Genomic DNA, 7,506 nt, shown 5'->3' with positions numbered 1-7,506 from the left:
TGTTCCATGCCGGGATTACTTTGGTACCTTCCTACCAAACTCACGGCAAGGTTTACATCAGGTCTGGTACATAGCATGGCATACATAATAGACCCTATGGCCGAGGCATAGGGGATGACACTCATCTTTTCTATATCTTCTGCCGTGGTCGGGCATTGAGCCGTGCTCAATTGCACACCTTGCAATACAGGAAAGAACCCCTTCTTGGACTGATCCATATTGAACTTCTTCAATATCTTGTCAAGGTATGTACTCTGTGAAAGACCAATGAGGCGTCTTGATCTATCTCTATAGATCTTGATGCCTAATATATAAGCAGCTTCTCCAAGGTCCTTCATTGAAAAACACTTATTCAAATAGGCCTTTATACTTTCCAAGAATTCTATATCATTTCCCATCAATAGTATGTCATCCACATATAATAAGAGAAATGCTACAGAGCTCCCACTCACTTTCTTGTAAACACAGGCTTCTCCATAAGTCTGTGTAAACCCAAACGCTTTGATCATCTCATCAAAGCGAATGTTCCAACTCCGAGATGCTTGCACCAGCCCATAGATTGAGCGCTGGAGCTTGCATACTTTGTTAGCATTCTTAGGATCGACAAAACCTTCCGGCTGCATCATATACAACTCTTCCTTAAGGAAGCCATTAAGGAATGCCGTTTTGATGTCCATCTGCCATATCTCATAATCATAGTATGCGGCAATTGCTAACATGATTCAGACGGACTTCAGCTTCGCTACGGGTGAGAAAGTCTCATCGTAGTCAACCCCTTGAACTTGTCGATAACCCTTAGCGACAAGTCGAGCCTTATAGATGGTCACATTACCATCCGCGTCTGTCTTCTTCTTAAAGATCCATTTGTTTTCTATGGCTCGCCGATCATCGGGCAAGTCAGTCAAAGTCCATACTTCGTTCTCATACATGGATCCTATCTCGGATTTCATGGCTTCTAGCCATTTGTCGGAATCCGGGCCCGCCATCGCTTCTTCATAGTTCGAAGGTTCACCGTTGTCTAACAACATGATTTCCAAGACAGGGTTGCCGTACCACTCTGGTGCGGAACGTGTCCTTGTGGACCTACGAAGTTCAGTAGTAACTTGATCCGAAGCTTCATGATCATCATCATTAACTTCCTCCCCAGTCGGTGTAGGCACCACAGGAACATTTTCCCGTGCTGCGCTACTTTCCGGTTCGGAAGGGGTGACTATCACCTCATCAAGTTCCACTTTCCTCCCACTCAATTCTTTCGAGAGAAACTCCTTCTCTAGAAAGGACCCGTTCTTGGCAACGAAGATCTTGCCTTCGGATCTGAGGTAGAAGGTATACCCAATAGTTTCCTTAGGGTATCCTATGAAGACGCATTTCTCCGACTTGGGTTCGAGCTTTTCAGGTTGAAGTTTCTTGACATAAGCATCGCATCCCCAAACTTTTAGAAACGACAGCTTAGGTTTCTTCCCAAACCATAATTCATACGGTGTCGTCTCAACGGATTTCGACGGAGCCCTATTTAAAGTGAATGCGGCAGTCTCTAAAGCATAGCCCCAAAATGAGAGCGGTAAATCAGTAAGAGACATCATAGATCGCACCATATCCAATAGAGTGCGATTACGATGTTCGGACACACCATTTCTCTGAGGTGTTCCAGGCGGCGTGAGTTGTGAAACTATTCCACATTTCCTTAAGTGTGTACCAAATTCGTGACTTAAATATTCTCCACCACGATCTGATCGTAAGAATTTTATTTTCCTGTCACTTTGATTCTCAACTTCACTCTGAAATTCCTTCAACTTTTCAAAGGTTTCAGACTTGTGTTTCATTAGGTAGACATACCCATATCTACTGAAGTCATTAGTGAGAGTGAGAACATAACGATATCCTCCGCGAGCCTCAACACTCATTGGACCGCACACATCGGTATGTATGATTTCCAATAAGTTGGTTGCTCGCTCCATTGTTCCGGAGAACGGAGTCTTGGTCATCTTACCCATGAGGCATGGTTCGCACGTGTCAAATGATTCGTAATCAAGAGACTCCAAAAGTCCATCTGCATGGAGCTTCTTCATGCGCTTGACACCAATGTGACCAAGGCGGCAGTGCCACAAGTATGTGGGACTATCGTTATCAACTTTACATCTTTTGGTATTCACACTATAAATATGTGTAACATCACGTTCGAGATTCATCAAGAATAAACCATTGACCAGCAGGGCATGACCATAAAACATATCTCTCAAATAAATAGAACAACCATTATTCTCGGATTTAAATGAGTAGCCATCTTGAATTAAACGAGATCCAGATACAATGTTCATGCTCAAAGCTGGCACTAAATAACAATTATTGAGGTTTAAAACTAATCCCGTGGGTAGATGCAGAGGTAGCGTGCCGACGGCGACCTTGGAACCATTCCCGACGCGCATCGTCACCTCGTCCTTCGCCAGTCTCTGTTTATTCCGTAGTTCCTGTTTTGAGTTACAAATATGAGCAACCGCACCGGTATCAAATACCCAGGAGCTACTATGAGTACTGGTAAGGTACACATCAATTACATGTATATCACATATACCTTTGGCGTTGCCGTCCTTCTTGCCCGCTAAGTATTTGGGGCAGTTCTGTTTCCAGTGACCACTTCCCTTGCAATAAAAGCACTCAGTTTCAGGCTTGGGTCCATTCTTTGACTTCTTCCCAGTAACTGGCTTACCGGGCGCGGCAACTCCCTTGCCGTCCTTCTTGAAGTTCTTCTTACCCTTGCCCTTCTTGAACTTAGTGGTTTTATTCACCATCAACACTTGATGTTCTTTTCTGATCTCCACCTCCGCTGATTTCAGCATTGAATATACCTCAGGAATGGTCTTTTCCATCCCCTGCATATTGAAGTTCATCACAAAGCTCTTGTAGCTTGGTGGAAGCGACTGGAGGATTCTGTCAATGACCGCGTCATTTAGGAGATTAACTCCCAGCTGAGTCAAGCGGTTGTGCAACCCAGACATTCTGAGTATGTGCTCACTAACAGAACTATTCTCCTCCATTTTACAGCTGAAGAACTTGTCGGAGACATCATATCTCTCGACCCGGGCATGAGCTTGGAAAACCATTTTCAGCTCCTCGAACATCTCATATGCTCCATGTTTCTCAAAACGCTTTTGGAGACCCGGTTCTAAGTTGTAAAGCATGCCGCACTGAACGAGGGAGTAATCATCAGCACGTGATTGCCAAGCGTTCATAACGTCTTGGTTCTCTGGGATTGGTGCTTCACCTAGCAGTGCTTCTAAGACATAATCTTTCTTGGCTACTATGAGGATGATCCTCAGGTTTCGGACCCAGTCCGTATAGTTGCTGCCATCATCTTTCAGCTTGGTTTTCTCTAGGAACGCGTTAAAATTGAGGACAACGTTGGCCATTTGATCTACAAGACATAGTGTAAAGATTTTAGACTAAGTTCATGATAATTAAGTTCATATAATCAAATTATTTAATGAACTCCCACTCAGATAGACATCCCTCTAGTCATCTAAGTGAAACATGATCCGAGTTAACTAGGCCGTGTCCGATCATCACGTGAGACGGACTAGTCAAGATCGGTGAACATCTCCATGTTGATCGTATCTTCTATACGACTCATGCTCGACCTTTCGGTCCTCCGTGTTCCGAGGCCATGTCTGTACATGCTAGGCTCGTCAAGTCAACCTAAGTGTATTGCGTGTGTTCCGAGGCCATGTCTGTACATGCTAGGCTCGTCAACACCCGTTGTATTCGAACGTTAGAATCTATCACACCCGATCATCACGTGGTGCTTCGAAACAACGAACCTTCGCAACGGTGCACAGTTAGGGGAACACTTTCTTGAAATTATCATAAGGGATCATCTTACTTACTACCGTCGTTCTAAGCAAATAAGATGCAAAAACATGATAAACATCACATGCAATCAAATAGTGACATGATATGGCCAATATCATTATGCTCCTTTGATCTCCATCTTCGGGGCACCATGATCATCTTCGTCACCGGCATGACACCATGATCTCATCATCATGATCTCCATCATTGTGTCTTCATGAAGTCGTCACGCCAACGATTACTTCTACTTCTATGGCTAACGCGTTTAGCAACAAAGTAAAGTAATTTACATGGCGTTATTCAATGACACGTAGGTCATGCAAAATAATAAAGACAACTCCTATGGCTCCTGCCGGTTGTCATACTCATCGACATGCAAGTCGTGATTCCTATTACAAGAATATGATCAATCTCATACATCACATATATCATTCATCACATCTTCTGGCCATATCACATCACATAACACATGCTGCAAAAACAAGTTAGACGTCCTCTAATTGTTGTTGCATGTTTTTACGTGGTTTGTAGGTTTCTAGGAAGAACGTTTCTTACCTACGTATGACCACAACGTGATTTGCCAATTTCTATTTACCCTTCATAAGGACCCTTTTCATCGAATCCGTTCCGACTAAAGTAGGAGAGACAGACACCCGCTAGCCACCTTATGCAACTAGTGCATGTCAGTCGGTGGAACCTGTCTCACGTAAGCGTACGTCTAAGGTCGGTCCGGGCCGCTTCATCCCACAATGCCGCCGAAACAAGATACGACTAGTAGCGGTAAGAAGAATTAGCAACATCAACGCCCACAACTGCTTTGTGTTCTACTCGTGCATAGTAACTACGCATAGGCCTGGCTCATGATGCCACTGTTGGTAATCGTAGCATAATTTTAAAATTTTCCTACGCTCACCAAGATGCATCTATGGAGTATACTAGCAACGAGGGGAAAGGAGTGCATCTACATACCCTTGTAGATCGCGAGCGGAAGCGTTCCAATGAACGTGGATGACGGAGTCGTACTCGCCGTGATCCAAATCACCGATGACTGAGTGCCGAACGGACGGCACCTCCGCGTTCAACACACGTATGGTGCAGCGACGTCTCCTCCTTCTTGATCCAGCAAGGGGAAGGAGAGGTTGATGGAGATCCAGCAGCACAACGGCGTGGTGGTGGATGTAGCGGGTCTCGGCAGGGCTTCGCCGAGCTTCTGCGAGAGGGAGAGGTGTAGCAGGGGAGGAGGGAGGCGCCCAAGGCTGTTATCTTGCTGCCCTCCCTCCCCCCTTTATATAGGCCCCCTGGGAGGGGGGGGGCGCCGGCCAAGATCCATCTGATGGGGGGGCGGCGGCCAGGGGGGGTAACTTACCCCCCAAGGCAAGTGGGGCGCCCCCCCACCCTAGGGTTTCCAACCCTAGGCGCAGGGGGGAGGCCCATGGGGGGGCGCACAGCCCACTAGGGGCTGGTTCCCTTCCCACTTCAGCCCACGGGGCCCTCCGGGATAGGTGGCCCCACCCGGTGGACCCCCGGGACCCTTCCGGTGGTCCCGGTACAATACCGGTAACCCCCGAAACTTTCCCGGTGGCCGAAACTTGACTTCCTATATATAATTCTTTACCTCCGGACCATTCCGGAACTCCTCGTGACGTCCGGGATCTAATACGGGACTCCGAACAACTTTCGGGTTTCCGCATACACATATCTCTACAACCCTAGCATCACCGAACCTTAAGTGTGTAGACCCTACGGGTTCGGGAGACATGCAGACATGACCGAGAAGCCTCTCCGGTCAATAACCAACAATGGGATCTGGATACCCATGTTGGCTCCCACATGTTCCACGATGATCTCATCGGATGAACCACGATGTCGAGGATTCAATCAATCCCGTATGCAATTCCCTTTGTCAATCGGTATGTTACTTGCCCGAGATTCGATCGTCGGTATCCCAATACCTTGTTCAATCTCGTTACCGGCAAGTCTCTTTACTCGTACCGCAATGCATGATCCTGTGACTAACGCCTTAGTCACATTGAGCTCATTATGATGATGCATTACCGAGTGGGCCCAGAGATACCTCTCCGTCGTACGGAGTGACAAATCCCAGTCTCGATCCGTGCCAACCCAACAGACACTTTCGGAGATACCCGTAGTGCACCTTTATAGTCACCCAGTTACGTTGTGACGTTTGGCACACCCAAAGAACTTCTACGGTATCCGGGAGTTGCACGATCTCATGGTCTAAGGAAAAGATACTTGACATTGGAAAAGCTCTAGCAAACGAAACTACACGATCTTTTATGCTATGCTTAGGATTGGGTCTTGTCCATCACATCATTCTCCTAATGATGTGATCCCGTTATCAACGACATCCAATGTCCATAGTCAGGAAACCATGACTATCTGTTGATCAACGAGCTAGTCAACTAGAGGCTTACTAGGGACACGTTGTGGTCTATGTATTCACACATGTATTACGATTTCCGGACAATACAATTATAGCATGAACAATAGACAATTACCATGAACAAAGAAATATAATAATAACCATTTATTATTGCCTCTAGGGCCTATTTCCAACAAACAAAACTCTACAACTCAAAGTATTTATTCATTAGGCTCCGAGGAGCCAAGTATTACAAACATGGGTCTCATGATCCCACATAAAGAGCATACAAGCAACAAGCACATGCGGAAGCTTAACTTGTCTGAGTACAGACAACTACAAAAGAAAAAGGCTGAGAAGCCTGGCTATCTACAAGATCCCGCCGAGGGCACAAGATCGTAGCTGAGGTAACAAGCTAAACGTCGAAGTCCACGCGGAACTACTAGTGAGACTGAAGTCTCTCTGCAAAAACATAAATTAAGCAAACGTGAGTACAAATGTACCTAGCAAGACTTACATCAGAACTAGCTACATATGCATCAGTATCAACAAATGGGGTGGTGGAGTTTAACTACAGCAAGCCAGCTTTGACTCGGTGGCTATCCTGAACTATGACTGCAAGTAACTCTTTTGGGGTGGCGCACACGAGTCCACATATTCACCATATCAATACACCACTATGGATCCGCTCCCGTCTCCCTACGAGAACGCCATCCATAGCACTGACGCTTATCTTGCGCATTTTAGAGTATCCACTTTCACTTGTCTATGAACTGTACAGGCAACCCAGAAGTCCTTTACCGTGGACATGGCTATTCGAATAGATGATGTTAACCCTGCAGGGGTGTACTTCTTCACACATGCTCTCGCCACTTACCACCATGTACACGTCGTGTATCTCGGCAACCTTCAAGCGGAAGCCTGGCGAGGGAGTCGGCCACGACCTGACTAACCACACAAGTCTCTAGTCCAGGTTTATCGCCTATTCGGGTTCCATCTGCAAGGAGGTCCGGCCGGGGTGTCGCTCACGGCCCCAAACGATGTGTGTAGGGTTCCCAAGCCCACCTCGACGGATGGATCTACGCTTGGTACACCGTGCCATGGTGCCTAGTCTGTCCCAAGCCCACCTGTACCGGGTGCCACTTAGTAGACTACTAACACAACCTACAAACACCAGAAACTAGTTGCAACTCCTGAACAGAGATCGAGGCGGTTAATAAGCCGAGAGGGGTCGAGTTACCGGAACCCAATGTGTGGTAGTAACTATTCATGGATCA

The sequence above is a fragment of the Triticum aestivum genome, chromosome 7D (genome assembly GCF_018294505.1).
Source record: "Triticum aestivum cultivar Chinese Spring chromosome 7D, IWGSC CS RefSeq v2.1, whole genome shotgun sequence".
NCBI lineage: Eukaryota > Viridiplantae > Streptophyta > Magnoliopsida > Poales > Poaceae > Triticum > Triticum aestivum.
This window is presented reverse-complemented; position numbering follows the sequence as displayed.